Genomic DNA, 20,846 nt, shown 5'->3' on the forward strand with positions numbered 1-20,846 from the left:
TAGAAAGGCAAAGCAGCAAATATAAATTTTTAATTATGGGTTTACTGGACAATGATTATGGATCAGCCTCCCAAACATGAGACGGATTTTTACAATTTGACAGAGTTTTCAAAAATAAGATTTTTCAAAAAGGCAGAAACATTCAAAACCCAAAAGACACTAGCAAATAATTTATAAATATATCATGTGTGTGGAAATATTATTTGTGAGCTCTTGTCCCTGGGGAAGTATAATTGTAAATTTTTATATTCCCGGTCTTTCTCTGCCTGCATTTTCTGTTTTTTACTCGAGTCAACGAGAGACAACTGACGCTATGTGATGAGAATGTCAGGTGAACTAATTATATAAAACATATATGATATAATACATACTAATTTAATTAAAACTGAGGTCAGCTATATTTATCAGTAAGAAAGTGCCTTCATCTAAAGCTTCTCTGAAAAATATTGATAAATCATATTTACTTGTTTAAGTCTGATATATGTAAAATATATGTATCACTTAATAATACTTTATCGGTACTTCTTCAGTACCTGTTGTGATATATATGAATGTTTCTTTATCTTATAAACATATCAATGTTTGTGTGTTATTTCCTGTTTCAACAAAATAACTATGAACAGTAAAGGTTTTTTTTTTAATTTTTCATTAACATGAATAAATCCTTACCTAGGCCTTATGGCCAGCTTCATGAAAATGTAGACCTTGTCATTTGAAGATAATTTTTTTTCGTTACCTATATATTGACATCTACATATTTCCGTTCTTACTTTTTTGGGTTGCGTTCCCATTGACATATACCGTTGAAAATATTGCGGGAGTTATGATTTGTTTTACCTGTTTCATATAGGCTTGATGTCAGTGTGGGATGTAGCCTTAGCACTCCATTTAGATGAAGTAAACGTTTAACAGTATGGCTGTGTTCTGCTTTCTATATTACATCTATAGTTGATTATTAAGCTCCAGCAGATACATGTTTGTGTACCTCACATTTTTTGTTTTCCTTTACCCCAAGTTTTGTCTTGTTTACTATGAAGTATTGGTTTTCAGTATTTTGAATGTTAAAACTATTTATTGATTATCTCCCCTTTAAGACCTTGAATATTTGACTGAACACTTACCTATAGCATCATCTTGACAGGACAGGGATCAACTTGACTGGACAGGGATCACATCGACAAGACAGGGATCAACTTGATCGGACAAGGATCAAATAAATACAGATGACAGATGCTTAAAATGAGAATATAAATGTTTCTATTTCAGGTTGAAATAATAATTGCATGTAATAAAGATGCTGGTGTATTGTTTGACCTCTTTTATTGATTGGTTGCTGTTTCATTGATATAGGCCTCTAAACCTTCACTCATACAGGATGCATTCTTTGTTTTAATGTCTTGTTTACTGTATAAAAACACAGGTCTTGTGATATTTTAAAAGTAAAATATATCGGTCAATTATCTCCCTCTGTCAGAGTTAAAATTAACATTCACTCTTTTGAAATAAATTTCAATAATAAATGATTGTATATAGTTCATATACAGTGTGCATTTACCTATAATAACAACTCAACTGGACAAGCATTAAATTGATTGGACAGTCAATGATCCCAAGAACTGGACAATGATCAAATAAAAATCAATAATAGACATTATAGATGTTGAAACTGAAAATATAAATGAAATAAAAACGTTATAGAGACACTTGTCTATTTTTAAAAACCATGTTGACCTCTTTTGTTGATTGGTTGCTATCTCAATGACATAGACCTCCCATCTTACAATCATAAAACACATTTTTGATTTCTTAGTTAACACTCTATTTGTAATGCTTGCAATGTTTAATTAGTTTCAACTCCCAAATGCAATTAATTTCAGAATTATGTCATTCTATTTTTTGTCTCCCCTTGTACAAAAGCTGCAGAATGCAAAATGTTAATCTTTTTCAAAAAGAATTAATAAAAACACTTGTTTAATGCTTTTTTAGAATGAATCCTATAGCTCTGGATTATCTCCCCTTTAAGAATTTTCACATTTAAAATTTCAATATATTTCCGAGTTTCAATCGATACAGTCTCCATGATAAAGTTTTGAGTCCACAAGTCATAAGCTCAATTTTAAAACTTTTAGTTGTCTTCTGTCGGCTTGTAGAGAAAAAATGTACAAGCCTGCAAGCAATTTTACGAGCCTGGGTCATCATCATGGTCATAGGACTTGTGGTTAAGCGTGAAGACTGTTGATAAAATAAATCATTAAACATTGCAATACAATTTGATTTGTGCATCTTGTTTACAATAATGTATTGGTTTTGGGTATTTTGAATGTTCAAACTATTTCTTGATTATCTCCCCTTATAGAGTTTGAATATTTTATATTAGAATTAAATTTCAGTAGTAAATGATCCTATATAGTTAACATATGAAGTACTTACCTATAACAACAGTCTGACTGGACAGGTATCAAGTTCACCAGACTGGACAAGGATCAACTTGACTGGACAGGGATCAAATCCACTGGACAAGAATCAAATCCACTGGACAAGGATCAACTTGACTGGATAGGGATCAACTTGACTAGACAAGGATCAACTTGACTGAACAGGGATCAACTTGACTGGACAAGGATCAAATCCACTGGACAAGGATCAACTTGACGTGACTGGGATCAAATCGACAGCATGTGAATGAATACTGATGATAGATGTATAAAATGAGAATGTTTCTATTTTAGGTTGAAATAATTATTAACATGTTATAAAGATGCTTGTCTATCATGTCTATTGTTTGATTCCATTTTGACCTCTTTCATACAGGTGTTATGATATTTTGAATGTGAATATATATGATATCTGTTAATTATTGCCGCCTGTCAGAGTTGAAATTCTACATTCAATGATCCCAAGGACTGGACAATTATGAAATAAATATCAATAATAGACATTATAGATGACGTTCAAACTGAAAATATAAATGAAATAAAAACAACACGTTACAGACACTAATTTATTTTTAAATAAAATATTGACCTCTTTTGTTGATTGTTTGCTGTCTCATTGACATAAACCTCCGATCTTACAATCATAAACAACAATTGATTTCTTAGTTTAAATCTCTATTTGTAATGCTTGCAATGTTTTATTAAGCTTCAATCAACTACCAAATGCAATTAATTTTGGAATTATGTCATTTCATTTCTTGTCTAGATCTGCCCCTTATACAACAGCTGCTGAATACAAGTTTTGCTAATCTTGTTCCAACATTAACCAGATGCTCTGCAGGGTGCAGCTGTATACGACCGCAGAGGTTGAACCCTGAACGGTTGGGGCAAGTATGGACACAACATTCAAGCTGGATTCAGCTCTAAATTAGGATTGTGATTTAATAGTTGACCCAGCATTGGTTTCTGACACAATATGAATGTGGTCTAATAAACTTAAAATTTGTTTTTTGCCTTTGAGCAATTCGCTATGCTGTTGCATATTAATCCTCTCGAAACTAGAGGCTCTAAAGAGCCTGTGTCGCTCACCTTGGTCTATGTGACTATTAAACAAAGGAAGCAGATGGATTCATGACAAAATTGTATTTTGGTGATGGTGATGTGTTTGTACATCTTACTTTACTGAACATCCTTGCTGATTACAATTATCTCTATCTATAATGAACTTGGCCCAGTAGTTTCAGTGGAAAATGTTAGTAAAAATCTACAAATTTTATAAAAATTGTTGAAAATTCACTATACAGGACAATAACTCCTTTGGGGGTCAATTGACCATTTCGGTCATGTTGACTTATTTGTAAATCTTACCTCATAGATTTCTATTTACTTAAACTAAAGTTATAGTGCGAAAACCAAAAGTATTCGGACGACGACGATGACGACGCTGACGTGATACCAATATAAGACCAAAAAATTTTCAATTTTTGAGGTCGTATAAAAACACTAGTGTAATGCTACTTAGAATGAATGTGCCAGCTCTGGATTATCTCCCCTTTAATACAAACGCTGGTGTAATGCTACTTAGAATAAATGCGCCAGGTCTGGATTATCTCCCCTTTAATACAAACACTGGTGTAATGCTACTTAGAATGAATGTGCCAGCTCTGGATTATCTCCCTTTTAATACAAACACTGGTGTACTGCTACTTAGAATGAATGCACCAGGTCTGGATTATCTCCCCTTTAATACAAAGACTGGTGTAATGCTACTTAGAATTATTATCTCCTTTTTAAGAATTTTAACATTTAAAATTTACAATATATTTCTGAGTTTCAATTGATAAAATAAACATAATAAATCATTAAATGCCCAATATATAAATATAATGTTCACTCACCTATAGAATGTATAGTAATTAATTATATGGACCATGAATCAAATAAATATCAATAGTAGATCTTCAAACTGAAAATATAAAATACATGTAACTTAATTATCATGATTATACATGTTATATAGCATCGCTAAAATTTCCTGAAATTGTATTTACTTGGCATGAATGAAGAAATAAAAGTATAACCTTCCATAGTACCATACGTAGCTCAGTGGAAGAGTTTAATGACAAATTCATGATCATATCACCTGTTGTTAGCCAGGTTGTCTGAAATGGGAGATATTGTGTCATGCCGAAAGCAGAATGCTTTGATCTAAGCTCTCAATTGCAAGTAACAAGTACAGGAAGTGAAAGAAAATGTTTCCTAAAGTTTTGTGTTTGAAATAACATACTACTAATCAGTAAAGTCAATGCTTTCACCTCTTTTTAACGGATATAAATTGTTTATGGCTTTGAATTTCTTGGGTACATTAATATCCCAAGATCTCAACATAAAGCCGATTAAAACCCTGAGAACTATAAATGTAATCTTAATAAACAGCTGTGCCATGAGCACATGATACGCACGTGGATTATTGTTATATTTGAAATCTATAAAAAAAAAACTAAAGGGAGGTTATCTTAATTGATAAAATTAAATCAGTCATCAAAGTTTAATGAAAATTGCTCTAAGCACTTTAAGGAAATTGTCCAAAAACTTGAAATTACCCCTTTTTTAATGAATAAATACCATAATCTGTCCCGTAAACAGGAGTATAAAAAATGCATCACTTTTACTATATATATATCTGATTTACCATGTTTATTATCAAAAGATCTATCTGTCACAAAAACACTATTACAAATAGTGCTAGTTAGACCCAGATGATTTTGGGACAAGTTAAAGGCAGTGCTCTTTTTTTCGTGTACAGGACAACGAACATATGATAGACAATTCAGGGTCAGCAACCCAACAACGGGTTGTCCAATTCATCTAAAAATTTCAGAGCAGATAAATGTTGACCTGATAAACAATTTTACCCCATGTCAGATTTGCTCTAAATGCTTTGGGTTTTGAGTTATAAGCCAAAAACTGCATTTTACCCCATGTTCTATTTTTAGCAATGGCGGCCATCTTGGTTGGATGGCTGGGTCACCAGACACATTTTTCAAACTACTAACCCAAAAGATGATTGTGGCCAAGTAGTTTCAGAGGAGAAGATTTTTGTAAACGATTACTAAGATTTACGAAAAATGGTTAAAAATTGACTATAAAGGGCAATAACTCCTAAAGGGGTCAACTGACCATTTCAGTCATGTTGACTTATTTATAAATCTTACTTTGCTGAACATTATTGCTATTTAAAGTTTATCTCTATCTATAATAATATTCAAGATAATGACCAAAAACAGCAAAATTTCCTTAAAACTATCAATTCAGGGTCAGCAACCCAACAACGGGTTGTCCGATTCATCTGAAAATTTCAGGGCAGATAGATCTTGAACTGATAAACAATTTTACCCCGTGTCAGATTTGCTCTAAATGCTTTGGGTTTTGAGTTATAAGCCAAAAACTGCATTTTACCCCATGTTCTATTGTTAGCCATGGCGGCCATCTTGGTTTGATGGCCGGGTCACCAGACACATTTTTCAAACTACTAACCCAAAAGATGATTGTGGCCAAGTTTGGATTAATTTGGCCGAGTAGTTTCAGAGGAGAAGATTTTTGTAAAATATTACTAAGATTTACGAAAAATGGTTAAAAATTGACTATAAAGGGCAATAACTCCTAAAGGAGTCAACTGACCATTTCGATCATGTTGACTTATTTGTAAATCTTACTTTGCTGAACATTATTGCTGTTTACAGTTCATCTCTATCTATAATAATATTCAAGATAATAACCAAAAACAGCAAAATTTCCTTAAAATTACTAATTCTGGGGCAGCAACCCAACAACTGGTTATCTGATTTATCTGAAAATTTCAGGGCAGATAGATCTTGAACTGTTAAACAATTTAACCCCATGTCAGATTTGCTCTAAATGCTTTGGTTTTTGAGTTATAAGCCAAAAACTGCATTTTACCCCTATGTTTTATTTTTAGCCATGGCCGGGTCACCGGACACATTTTTTAAAATAGATACCCCAATGATGATTGTGGCTAAGTTTGGCCTAATTTGGCCCAGTAGTTTCAGAGTAGTTTCAGAGGAGAAGATTTTTGTAAAAGTTAACGCCAAGTGATGGGAAAAGCTCACTTGGCCCTTTTGGCCAGGTGAGCTAAAAACGACAAAATTTCCTTAAAATTACCAATTCTGGGGCAGCAACCTAACAACGGGTTGTCAGATTCATCTGAAAATTTCAAGAGCAGATAAATCTTTACCTGATTAACAATTTTACCCCGTCAGATTTGCTGTAAATGCTTTGGTTTTAGAGTAATAAGCCAAAATCTACATTTTTACCATATGACTAGGTTATATTTTTAGCCATGGCAGCCATCTTGGTTGGTTGGCCAGATCACTGGATACATTTTTAAAACTAAATACCCTAATAATGATTGTGTCAAAGTTTGGTAAAATTTGGCCCAGTAGTTTCAGAGGAGAAGATTTTTGTAATAGTTTATGGACGAGGGACGACAGAAGCCGGACGACAAGTGATGAGAAAAGCTCACTTGGCCCTTTGGGCCAGGTGAGCTAAAAAGTTTGATATTTACTAAAAATTGATATTTCAGGGGAAATAACTCTCCAATTGGTTGTCCAAATTCTTCTTGAATATTTAAGAGGAGATAGACCTTGACCTGCTGATAAGAATAAGAACTGTTCTGGTATTGAAGAAAAGTCTGTACAAATAAATTTAAACGTAACACCATAATTTTGGTCCCAAATTCGAAGCAATAACAGTAATTCAACCAGTTGACATCTATGTAAATATTTTATTAGAGCTTGACGGTACCTAAAATAGAATTCATATTTCCAAATCTAATTATTAGAGTCGTTTATCTTCCATTTAACGCATCCATGATATTGAAATTTCTTGACTCACACTTGAGTAAAGAGAGTCATCAAAATTAATGTAAATAAAATTTACTCCTGGGAAAAAAAGTGAAACAAGTATCATTAAGAATCATAGGATATCATATTTTATAATGAATATCATTCATTTAAAAAGAAAAAAATCCTGACTATTTTATTTTTCTGAAACCTGAACCACAAATATGTTTTTATTTGGCCTAAAAGAAGTATTTACACTTGGAGTATTTAGCTGAACTTTGTCACCCAATAACTATACATCTGACCTGTCTCTGAATAACCTTCTGACGTCATGCATCAATCATTATTACTTTCAAATTATGACGTCAACTGTTGAAAGTTGTGATGCAATATTATGCGAGAGAACGTGTGTGATTTAAAGGAATGACAGACAAATTTATTAGTTTGGGTTATAAATTTCTTTTGGTTGCCATTTTGAATAAACGGTTGATTTTCTTATTTGACAAACTAAATTGAAACATGCGTTTCACACAAGTCTGATAAGAGATCCTCTTCTTCTATTACCAAATACTGCTGACTTTCGACATGATGAATATTCTGGCAAGTTACTAGATCGTAGTGAAGAAAAATTACGAAAGGCTGAAAGAAATCCATTCAAAAAAAACTTTTTCTAATAATAAAAGTTTAGTTCTATTTGGCCAAGTAGATTATTAAGACATATATGCATGTAAGAGGCGATGATTTTTTGTAAAAGAAAAATTTACAAAAAATAGTGAAAAATTAACTTTAAAGGGCAATAACTCCTTAAGGGGTCAATTGACAATTTCTGTCATGTTGACCTGATGAAGATTTTAACCCCCTTAGATTTGCTCTAAATGCCTTAGTTTCAGAGATATACATGATATAAGCAAAACTGCATTTTACCCCCCCCCCCCCCATGATCTATTTTTGCCATGGTGGCCATCTTGGTTAATGGGCAGGGTCATCGGATATATTTTTTTAACTAGATACCCTAAGGATGATTTAGGCCAAGTTTGGTTTAATTGGCCCAGTAGCTACAGCATTGTTAAGAGTAGATTTTTGTAAAAGATTGCAAAAAATTACGTAAAATTTACTTCAAAGGGCAATAACACCTTCATTTTGTCCTTTATGGGGTCAATTGACAGTTTTGGTCATGTTGACTTATTTGTAGATCTTACTTTGCTGAACAATTTTGGTGTTTACAGTTTATCTCTATCAATTTTAATATTCAAGATAATAACCAAAAACAGCAAAATTTTATTAAAATTACCAAGTCAGGGGCAGCAACCCAACAACAGGTTGTCGTGGTGTGTCTGAAAATTTCAGGGCAGAAAGATCTTGACCTGATGTACATTTCCCCCAACCCCTCCCCATGTCAGATTTGCTCCAAATGCTTTAGCTTTCAGAGTTATAAGCACATAAATTGCTCGCTGAGCACAGCCTGATACAAACGCAGAGTTCGAACCCTGTACAGTTTGGGCAATTTGGGCAATATTCAAGCTTGATACTGTCTGAATTTGGATTGGGATCAAATTTTTTACATAATATAGGTTCTGACACAAAATAAATGCGGTAAAAGATCTTAAAAATTTGAAAAGGGACATTTAATTTAACTAGTATAGCCTGATATACAAATTCGAAAAACATAGTTTGATTCAGCAAATAAAAAAAACACTAAAAATTTTAATTTTGGACCCTTCAAACCTGAATATGGACTAATTTGAAAACAAGAGCCACAAATAAACAATCTAAATAGACATTATAAGATTCATTCTAACATGACATCCTTTAAACGCTTTGAGTACACACCTGTGGTAAAATATAAATATATTGCATTGGCTGTTCCGATCGTACTCCCCGAGTCTCCCACGTCATATGTTTTTTTTTAATGAATGAATTACCCAACGTCATGGAATGAGGTAAAAATTTAAGCATTTTACAGGAAAATACACGCTTCTGATACCGAAAATCATCACAACAAGCAATGCTAAAATGTGGTTATTGCCTTATTTGTCCTATAAGAATGGAAACAATTCATGAAGGCTTGAACATGTTGAATATATCTAGATTTTATCACAGGTTGTCCCTTTATGCTGATACATGTATTTTACCCCTCGCTATCGTTCAGGGTAAAATATCTCAATTCCAGCCTTCCCTTTGTTATATGGAACCTTGTACTATAATTTCAGAGAGATCCATACACTTACACAGAATTAATTGTCTGGAAACTACAAAAATGCTAGTTTTTTTACCCCAATTCCTATACTGTTGGTACCATTATGGCATAACCCCCAAAATCAATCCCAACCTTCCTTTTGTGGTATTCAACCTTCTGGTGAAATTACATAGAGATCAATTCACTTACAACTAAAGTGATTGTCCGGAAACCGATTATACGAACACAAAAATTTTTTGCAGTTGTATAAAAACTGTATTTTACCCCCATGTTCTATTATAGGCCATGGCGGCCATCTTGGTTGATGGGTGGGGTCATCGGATATACATTTTAACCTAGATACTCTAAGGATAATTTAGGCAAAGTTTGGTTTTATTTGACCCCATGGTTTCAGAGGAGAAGATTTTTGTAAGAGTTAATGGACAACAACGATGAACCCCAAGTGATGATTTAAGCTCTTTTTGCCCTTTTGGGCCAGGTGAGCTAAAAGGCGATAAGGTCTATCGAAACCTACATAAATTTATTCAAAACAATAAATAGTTCGATTTCTCAAAATTTGTTTTCTTGTCGTCTTCTTGTCACATATTAATTTAGTATGAACCCAGATTGTGATTTTTTTTAAATAGTTTAAGTTACAGGAAAAAAACTCATTAATTTTCTTCTGTTCTCTACAATTTGAGATTCAGAGATTAAGTAAACAAAACTAGCTTCTTTATTAGTCTACCATCGCTAATAGTTTGTTATATTCTGGTATACATTATGATGATTTCACGTGTAAATTTCACTCTTCTTTGCAATAGGCAACTTTACTTCAATTTATTTCTACCATGATATTGAATAGGGGCAGATTTTCTGGATAGAGGTGGAAATGGTATAAAAATACAGGAAATCCTAAATACATGTTTCAAAGTAACTGTTCTATTTTAATGATGGTTTCCTGTATTTTTCAAACCATTTTTATCTCCATTATGAAAATCTGTCCCCTATTTAATATAATCATGATAATGGCTGCACTTACCACGAGGGCCACTTCACGGTTATTTCAGCCATATTGAATAAGGGCAGATTTTCTGGATATCTGATAGAGATGGAAATGGTATGGAAGCTGAGACTATTATATTACAGGGACTGGAAGACGTTACACCAATCAGTGTAATTATACTCAACATCACAGTGACGGGTGGTTAGAACAAGACATTACCTGTGCGAGATTTGTCAATCTGCCATATTGTTTTGACAGTGACAATATGCTTTGATTGTATAATGTCTGTAATTTGTTTTTATAGTTTTTTGAAAAGATAATCCTTTATGCATTTATGTAAGCATGGTTACTATTATGATATTATGATCAAAGATATCTCGATCTTTGACAGTTGTTATTAATCACCAAATCCCGCCTTGTGTTAACTAGAGGCTCTCAAGAGCCTGTATTGTTCACCTGCAGGCGCGGATCCAGCCATTTTAAAAGGGGGGTTCCCAACCCAGAGTAAAAGGGGGGTTCAAACTATATGCTCCCATTCAAATGCATTGATCGGCCAAAAAAAAAGGGGGGGTTTCAACCCCCGGAACCCCCCCTCTGGATCCGCCACTGATCTGAATCTACTTTGGTTTTAGAAATCATATAAAAAAAAGATAAAATTTGGTTTAAAACATGTAATATGGCATTCCATTTTTTGATTATCTAAAAGAAGACATTTGTATGCATTTCCCATAGGGTCCTACAAGTCCTATGTTAAACTAAGTCCCTCACTGGCGGCCAGCTTGGATGTTGGATGGGCGACAAAGTAACAACACTTCGTCAGCATCTCAAAAGGAACATTCATGCTATATATATGTTTGGTTTCATTCCATGCAGTGGTTCTCTAAAAGAAGAAATTTGTATGTATTTCCCATAGGGTGCTACATGTACATGTATGTTAAACTATTAAAGTCCCTGGCTGGTGGCCATCTTGGATGCTGGATAGCCAACAAAGTAACAAAACTTGGTAATGGTCAGCACCTAATAAGGAACATTCATGCTATGTTTGGTTCATTCCACTCAGTGGTTCTCTAAAAGAAGTCATTGTATGCAATTCCCATAGGGGCCTATGTTACGCTGTAAAAAAAAGTATGGTTCATAAAACTTCTAAAAACTTTTAATTGAAATGCCCATCAAAATCAAAATAAGATTTCATCTGTCTGAAACACAAAATGCATTGAACTTTAATACATGGTCGGCAGGTCCCCCCCGCTTAAGTTAAAGGTTATCATATGGATCTGCCACTGTTATATCTAGTGGATGCTAGGGCCAAATAAAAAAAATATGTGCGTTTCCTATTTCCCTACCTACCCTTTATTTTAAGCTTAGAAATAGCCTACCTTAAACATGTTAAAAGTTTTTTGAGTCATTTTTCAATAACCACTGTCGAATTTCTATCCCATAGACTCAAATGCAAAAAAAATTGTAAAATGAAGAAAAAAAAATACCTACAGTAAAACCTGTATAAACCGGCCGGCTACAGGACTATGAAAAAGGGCCGGTTTGGACAGTGAGCCGGTTTATTCAGGTTTCTGTTTTGACCGGAAGTTAATGACTTGTGACGTCCGACATTTTGCATGTAAAAGTTCTCTCTGATTGTTAATTATATCTGATAAATTAAAATACTTTCACATCGTTTTTCATTGTTTGCATTTGCATCATAATGCTCGTGTTGTTTGGATTGTAAGACGAGAGTTTTGATTTACTTCCATGATCAATAATTTGAAATGTTGGAATGGCCGATTAAAAAGCCAGAATATTATCAAACGTAATTTCATCACTTTCGAAACGTTGTCGTACAGTGTACAATTTCCATTGATTGATGTCATCCGGGTGTTTTTCATTATCAAGGTCATTTGTTTAGGGGTTCACAACAGGGAACCCAGGATTTCGAAATCACGATGTGAATTTCTTACTCCGCGATTTTAATTTGTTTATCCAAGTTAAAACGTAAGTTCAATCCGAGATATATTCGGTGTGTCTTTTCGTTTAATTGACACGTTTATAATGTTTTAATAAATAATACAGCTCACTACTGTACGATTATAGGTTCACAGTTTGACACCTGACTAATTGTTTATCAAATATGTTTTGATTGCATATCGATCATTGAAATTAATGAGACAAACCGGTTTTGACAGGTAACATTTAATGTAATTAAGAGTATTGGGACTTCATAATTAGACCGGAATTCGTAATACACATGGTCCGGTTTACAAAGGGTATTTTAACAGACTTCGAATGGAAAAATATGGGACTTTCATTTTCAGCCGGAATGGACAGGAAACCGGTTTATTCAGGGTCCGGTTTAATCAGGTTTTACTGTACCTACAATGTACCCTATTTTTTTCAAAGATGTAACAGGAAACACACATATTATTTTACTTGGCCTAGGCCTTACAACTTTTCCAACTGGACTGGTTAGTCTGCACGTGCACTCTAGAGTAGCTTTCGAGGTGTAAATACAGCTATTTTTGTCCATTTGTTATGATGAACCTAGTCCAATTAATTATGACGTCTTCGTAAGGCTTCAAAGAAAAAAATTATAATAGCCTTTCAAGAAGTGAGGCGTCAAGGAAACAAATTATAATAGCCTTTCAAGACGTCATACATGTAATTATTTGGACTATGATGAACGATTATCTGGACTATGATGAACCACAATAGTCCAGATGACTGCCAGATGCCCGAGTCTGACAGCCTGAGATGGAAGTACAGAAAATCCTATACATCAACTGTTCAATTTTAATAAATGATGTTTTCCGTATTTTCCTAATAATTTTTTTCTCTATTTATCTTATGAAAATATACCCCATGGCTGCACTTAGTGCAAATAATTATGACATCTGGCAAGGCTATTTGAATTTTTTTTCTGGGACGCCTTTCTCCAAGAAAAAAAAAATAAAATAGCCTTGCCAGACGTCATAATTATTTGGACTAGGCTGCACTATTTAAAACCTAGAAGGGGCCTATCCACACTTGTGTGGGACAACCCCTGGGAGTAAGATCGTAGACTTACATGTAGCTAGTTAGTATCTTTAATAGTATACAAATCCTTGCTGGGGCCATTTTCAAAATACACGTCTTATTTAAACATACTTCTTAGAGTTGTCGCAATATCTTGGTTATGTCTTTGAGTATATTTGACCAAACCGTCTATTTTTGTCCTTTCTTTCGTATTTTGTAACAGGAAACATATTTGTGACAGGGGGCGCGAAACTAGAGCGCATAATATACAGCTCGGTTCGGACTTGTTTCCGGAAATTCTTACAATATTCATAATAGTTTAAATTAAAATAAAGTAATTTATTCAGGGCCGTAACTACATTGAGAAAAAAAATGTGACAAATGCCGCATGTTTTAAATTTAAAAAAATAGAAAAAGAAACTAAAGCAAAATATTGTCTTAATATCAAATTGTTTTCACGGAAAGTGTCTTGCAAGAACCAAGTTCTGAATCAGTTCTCGTCACTCTCTGATGTCGCCCCTGCATGTTTTTCTTAATCCATGTTTCTATTTTACTTTTGGTTTCCAGAGTTGATGGTCTATTGTTTGGACTTCTGTGTCCCGGGTTTGTCTTTTGTTCATTTACTGTCCTACTTTTAATGACTACGGTCTGAGTGTTGATTTTCATTTGTAAACATGTTAACACTGTGACTGTATAATGCTGCATGTCCACCGATGTCCAGGCATTATGCGAGAAATTATGTAAAGAATACACGATACTACTCACACTGGACACAGAAAGAAATGGTCGTTTCTGCATGAAGAATTGAACTTAATATAAAAGAATACAAAACTGCCTTTTTTGTATATATAAAACCACAGGCGCTTGGTATAGTGATACAGATATTTTTTCTTTATTTATTTTTGTTGCTTAAGATATTCAATTTTCCATATTTATGATACATATCTTTCACTTCTGCGCATGTCTCACTTTGTTTCGTGGGATTTAAACGACTCAGAGAAAATACCCAATTTTCTTAGTATGGATTGTAAAATTTGGTATTTTCTCTGAGTCGTTAAAATCACTAGAAGAGGGACGAAAGATACCAAAGGGACAGTCAAACTCATAAATCTAAAACAAACTGACAACGCCATGGCTAAAAATGAAAAAGACAAACAGAAAAACAATAGTACACATGACACAACATAGAAAACTAAAGAATAAACAACACGAGCCCCACTAAAAACTAGGGGTGATCTCAGGTGCTCCGGAAGGGTAAGCAGATCCTGCTCCACATGTGGCACCCGTCGACTAGGTGAGATATGCACAGAAGTGATAGATATATATTATAAATATAAAAAATTGAATATCTTAATCAACAACAAAAAAATATTTGTATCATATACCCAAGCGCCGGTGGATACATCTAAATAGCTGACATGGTTTATATTCAAGTAGACCACCAATTTCCCGGTATCAAATCATTTGTTGAAAAAAAACATCAATGTAATTGCCATATGACCTTTTACATTCAAGAGTTAAATTTATATTAAGTCGTGTTCAGACCCTTTAACAGAAAAAAAGTAATATGAAGTACACGTGCACAGGAGCTTATCGAACACAATGTCAATGTATATAAAAAAAAATACAAATCATGAATTGTCAAAGTTTTTATGCCTGTCCTTCATCTTGATAGTTGCTGGAGGGTCTTCAATAATGAATGAAACATAAATACCGTAAAACCGGGTCAATATGGTTCCTACGGTGTCGACTTAAGCATAACTAAAGTATAACAAGGCACTCAGGGACGGATCCAGCCATTTAAAAAAAGGGGGTTCCTAAACCCGGACAAAAAAAAGGGGGGGGTGGGGTTCCAACTACATGTCCCCATTCAATTTCAAATGCATTGATCATCAAAAACAGGGAGGGTCCAACCCCGGAACCCCCCCCCCCCCCCACTCCCCCGGATTCGCACCTGGCACTGTCACTATATTTAAGTCTAGTCACAAAAAAATCACAAGTCAGCACAATACAAGACAAGAACAGACAGACCGATCCGGTATTAATGATTATGAGAATTACGATTTTTGCCTTATCCTACATATCAGTCTTTTAATGTTTTCCCCAAAACCTTAAAGTCTTAAATAACAATGAATCTATGTTTTTGCTTTGAGACTAGAATATTGTCGAAAATGTAGCTAAAAATTTGCGTTTCTATGTAAGAAAAAGTCCGGGAAACGCTCAGAATGCACGATTTTGCGTTATTTGTCTCAGAGCTTCTGGGGCCCTTGAGCGGCCCCCAGACCCCTCGCCAAATTTTTTTCGCCTAATATCTTTTTGCCTCACTATTAAGAGGCTAGTTACGGCCCTGTTATTAAGTTACTATTAATCAAAAGCTTCAGTTTTAATATGACAATTTAATGTTAAGTGTAAGCCTAGTGTTCTTATATTTTTTGCAATACTTATATTTCAGTTTGTAAGGAAACTTAAGGGTTGATATAAATGGCTAAGTTGTTCTATTAAGTTAAGGAAAATTATTTTTCTATTAAGGTATAAGGAAATTATACTCAGATAATAAAATATGTGTTCCAATTAAGTGATAAAGTAACTATTGTGTAAGCTACTGATTTTCTCCCTAACTTAACTTCTTGTCGTTTTTTTTAGTGAAGTAGGAGATATAAGGCTACTGGTGCAGTGTAAGGAGACTTAAGGTGGCTCGTGGGTACAAAAATTTCAGCAAAAAATTGAACCTTTATTTTTTCATTACACATTTTATTAATTACACTATTAGTTATTACTTTATGATATGGTAAAAAAAATCAACCCAAAAAAATCGATTCGGTTTGGCCCCAGATGACTTTTTAAATGTTTATAGTGAGCTTTTCTCATCACTTGGCGTCCGTCTTCCGTCGTCGTCCGTCGTCGTTAACTTTTACAAAAATCTTCTCCTCTGAAACTACTGAGCCAAATTTAATCAAACTTAGCCACAATCATCATTGGGGTATCTAGTTTAAAAAATGTGTGGCGTGATCCGGTTAACCAACCAAGATGGCCGCCATGGCTAAAAATAGAACATAGGGGTAAAATGTAGATTTTGGCTTATAACTCTGAAACCGAAGCATTTAGAGCAAATCTGACATGGGGTAAAATTGTTAATCAGGTCAAAATCTATCTGCTCTAACATTTTGAGATGAATTGGACAACCCGTTGATAGGTTGCTGCCCCTGAATTGGTAATTTTAAGGAAATTTTACTGTTTTTGGTTATTATCTTGAATATTATTATAGATAGAGATAAACTGTAAACAGCAAAAATGTTCAGCAAAGTAAGATCTACAAATAAGTCAACAAGACCAAAATAGTCAATTTTTAACCATTTTTCGTAAATCTTAGTTATCTTTTTCAAAAATCTTCTCCTCTGAAACTACTGGGCCAAATTAAACTAAACTTGGCCACAATCATTATTGGGGTATCTAGTTTAAAAATTGTGTCCGGTGACCCGGCCAACCAACCAAGATGGCCGCCACGGCTAAAAATAGAACATAGGGGGAATGTAGATTTTGGCTTATAACTCTGAAACCGCAGCCTTTAGAGCAAATCTGACATGGGTAAAATTGTTTATCAGGTCAAGATCTATCTGCCCTGAAATTTTCAGATGAATCTGACAACCCGTTGTTGAGTGGCTCTCCCTGAATTGGTAATTTTAAGGAAATTTTACTGTTTTTGGTTATTATCTTGAATATTATTACCTCACCTGGCCCGAAGGGCCAAGTGAGCTTTTCTCATCACTTGACGTCCGTCGTCTGTCATCCGTCGTCGTCCGTCGTCGTCGTCGTTATCTTTTTACATTTTGAACTTCTTCTAGAGAACCACTGAATGGAATGAAACCAAACATGGCATGAATGTTCCTTATGAGGTGCTGACCAAGTGTTGTTACTTTGTAGCCAATCCATTATCCAAGATGGCCGCCAGCGGGGGCTTAGTTTAACATAGGACCCTATGGGAAATGCATACAAATGACTTCTTCTAGAGAACAACTGAATGGAATGAAACCAAACATGGCATGAATGTTCCTTATGGGTTGCTGACCAAATGTTGTTACTTTGTAGCCGATCCATCATCCAAGATGGCCGCCAGCGGGGGACTTAGTTTAACATAGGATCCTATGGGAAATGCATACAAATGACTTCTTCTAGACAACCACTGAATGGAATGAAACCAAACATGGCATGAATGTTCCTTATGGGGTGCTGACCAAGTGTTGTTACTTTGTAGCCGATCCATAATCCAAGATGGCCACCAGCGGGGAACTTAGTTTAACATAGGACCCTATGGGAAATGCCTACAAATGACTTCTTCTAGAGAACCACTGAATGGAATGAAACCAAACATGGCATGAATGTTCCTTATGGGTTACTGACCAAGTGTTGTTACTTTGTAGCCGATCCATCATCCAAGATGGCCGCCAGTGGGGGACTTAGTTTAACATAGGACCCTATAGGAAATGCATACAAATGACTTCTTCTAGAGAACCACTGAATGGAATGAAACCAAACATGGCATGAATGTTCCTTATTGGTTGCTGACCAAGTGTTGTTACTTTGTCTCCGATCCATCATCCAAGATGGCCGCCAGCGGGGGACTAAGTTTAACATAGGACCCTATGGGAAATGCATACAAATGACTTCTTCTAGAGAACCACTAAATGAAATGAAACCAAACATGGCATGAATGTTCCTTATGAGGTGCTGACCAAGTGTTGTTACTTTATAGCCGATCCGTCATCCAAGATGGCCGCCAGCAGGGGACTTAGTTTAACATAGGACACTATGGGAAATGCATACAAATGACTTCTTCTAGAGAACCACTAAATGGAATGAAACAAAACATGACATGAATGTTCCTTATGACTTGCTGACCAAGTGTTATTACTTTGTAGCCGATCCATCATCCAAGATGGCCGCCAGCGGGGGACTAAGTTTAACATAGGACCTTTAGGGAAATGCATACAAATGACTTCTTCTAGAGAACCACTGAATGGAATGAAACCAAACATGGCATGCATGTTCCTTTTGGGTTGATGACCAAGTGTTGTTACTTTGTAGCCAATCCATCTAAGATGGCTGCCAGCGGGGGACTTAGTTTAACATAGGACCCTATGGGAAATGCATACAAATGACTTCTTCTAGAGAACCACTGAATGGAATGAAACCAAACATGGCATGAATGTTCCTTATGAGTTGCTGACCAAGTGTTGTTACTTTAATTTGTAGCCGATCCAACATCCAAGATAGCCGCCAGCGGGGGGACTTAGTTTAACATAGGACCCTATGGGAAACGCATACAAATGACTTCTTCAGAGAACCACTGAATTGAATGAAACCAAACATGTCATGAATGTTCCTTATGAGTTGCTGACCAAGTGTTGTTACTTTGTAGCCGATCCATCTTCAAAGATGGCCACCAGCGGGTGACTTAGTTTAACATAGGACCCTATGGGATATGCATACAAATGACTTCTTCTAGAGAACCACAGAATGGAATGAAACCGAACATGGCATGAATGTTCCTTATGGGTTGCTGACCAAGTGTTGTTACTTTGTAGCCGATCCATCATCCAAGATGGCCGCCAGTGGGGGACTTAGTTTAACATAGGACCCTATAGAAAATGCATACAAATGACTTCTTCTAGAGAACCACTGAATGGAATGAAACCAAACATGGCATGAATGTTCCTTATTGGTTGCTGACCAAGTGTTGTTACTTTGTAGCCGATCCATTATCCAAGATGGCCGCCAGCGGGGGACTAAGTTTAACATAGGACCCTATGGGAAATGCATACAAATGACTTCTTCTAGAGAACCACTACATGAAATGAAACCAAACATGGCATGCATGTTCCTTTTGGGTTGATGACCAAGTGTTGTTACTTTGTAGCCAATCCATCTAAGATGGCTGCCAGCGGGGGACTTAGTTTAACATAGGACCCTATAGGAAATGCATACAAATGACTTCTTCTAGAGAACCACTGAATGGAATGAAACCAAACATGGCATGAATGTTCCTTATGAGGTGCTGACCAAGTTTTGTTACTTTGTAGCCGATCCAACATCCAAGATAGCCGCCAGCGGGGGGACTTAGTTTAACATAGGACCCTATGGGAAACGCATACAAATGACTTCTTCTAGAGAACCACTGAATGGAATGAAACCAAACATGGCATGAACGTTCCTTATGAGTTGCTGACCAAGTGTTGTTACTTTGTAGCCGATCCATCTTCAAAGATGGCCACCAGCGGGTGACTTAGTTTAACATAGGACCCTATGGGATATGCATACAAATGACTTCTTCTAGAGAACCACAAAATGGAATGAAACCAAACATGGCATGCATGTTCCTCATGAGGTGATGACCAAGTGTTGTTACTTTGAAGCCGATCCATCATCCAAGATGGCCGCCAGCGGGGGACTTAGTTTAACATAGGACCTTATGGGAAATGCATACAAATGACTTCTTCTAGAGAACAACTGAATGGAAGGCAACCAAACATGGCATGAATGTTCCTTATGGGTTGCTGACCAAATGTTGTTACTTTGTAGCCGATCCATCATCCAAGATGGCCGCCAGCGGGGTACTTAGTTTAACATAGGATCCTATGGGAAATGCATACAAATGACTTCTTCTAGACAACCACTGAATGGAATGAAACCAAACATGGCATGAATGTTCCTTATTAGGTGCTGACCAAGTGTTGTTACTTTGTAGCCGATCCATCATCCAAGATGGACGCCAGCGGGGGACTTAGTTTAACATAGGACCCTATGGGAAATGCATACAAATGACTTCTTCTAGAGAACCACTGAATGGAATGAAACCAAACATGGCATGAATGTTCCTTATGGGTTGCTGACCAAGTGCTGTTACTTTGTAGCCGATCCATCATCCAAGATGGCCGCCAGTGGGGGACTTAGTTTAACATAGGACCCTATAGGAAATGCATACAAATGACTTCTTCTAGAGAACCACTGAATGGAATGAAACCAAACATGGCATGAATGTTCCTTATGAGGTGCTGACCAAGTTTTGTTACTTTGTAGCCGATCCATCATCCAAGATGGACGCCAGCGGGGGACTTAGTTTAACATAGGACCCTATGGGAAATGCATACAAATGACTTCTTCTAGAGAACCACTGAATGGAATGAAACCAAACATGGCATGAATGTTCCTTATGAGGTGCTGACCAAGTGTTGTTACTTTGTAGCCGATCCATCATCCAAGATGGACGCCAGCGGGGGACTTAGTTTAACATAGGACCCTATGGGAAATGCATACAAATGACTTCTTCTAGAGAACCACTGAATGGAATGAAACCAAACATGGCATGAATG

General features: G+C 35.7%; 1 protein-coding gene across 1 annotated transcript in view; it reads right to left on the reverse strand.

Moving 5' to 3' along the window:
* Nucleotides 1-20,846, reverse strand: part of LOC139498898 (uncharacterized) — a 332,230-nt gene that overhangs the window by 295,375 nt on the left and 16,009 nt on the right. The window contains exons 2-5 of the mRNA XM_071287488.1: nt 4,334-4,401; nt 2,431-2,689; nt 1,122-1,233; nt 372-436 (exon numbers count right to left, since the gene is read on the reverse strand). The gene's annotated coding sequence lies outside the window, so the exon portion shown is untranslated. The remainder of the gene's footprint in view (nt 1-371; nt 437-1,121; nt 1,234-2,430; nt 2,690-4,333; nt 4,402-20,846) is intronic.

This window comes from Mytilus edulis, chromosome 12 (assembly GCF_963676685.1).
Source record: "Mytilus edulis chromosome 12, xbMytEdul2.2, whole genome shotgun sequence".
NCBI lineage: Eukaryota > Metazoa > Mollusca > Bivalvia > Mytilida > Mytilidae > Mytilus > Mytilus edulis.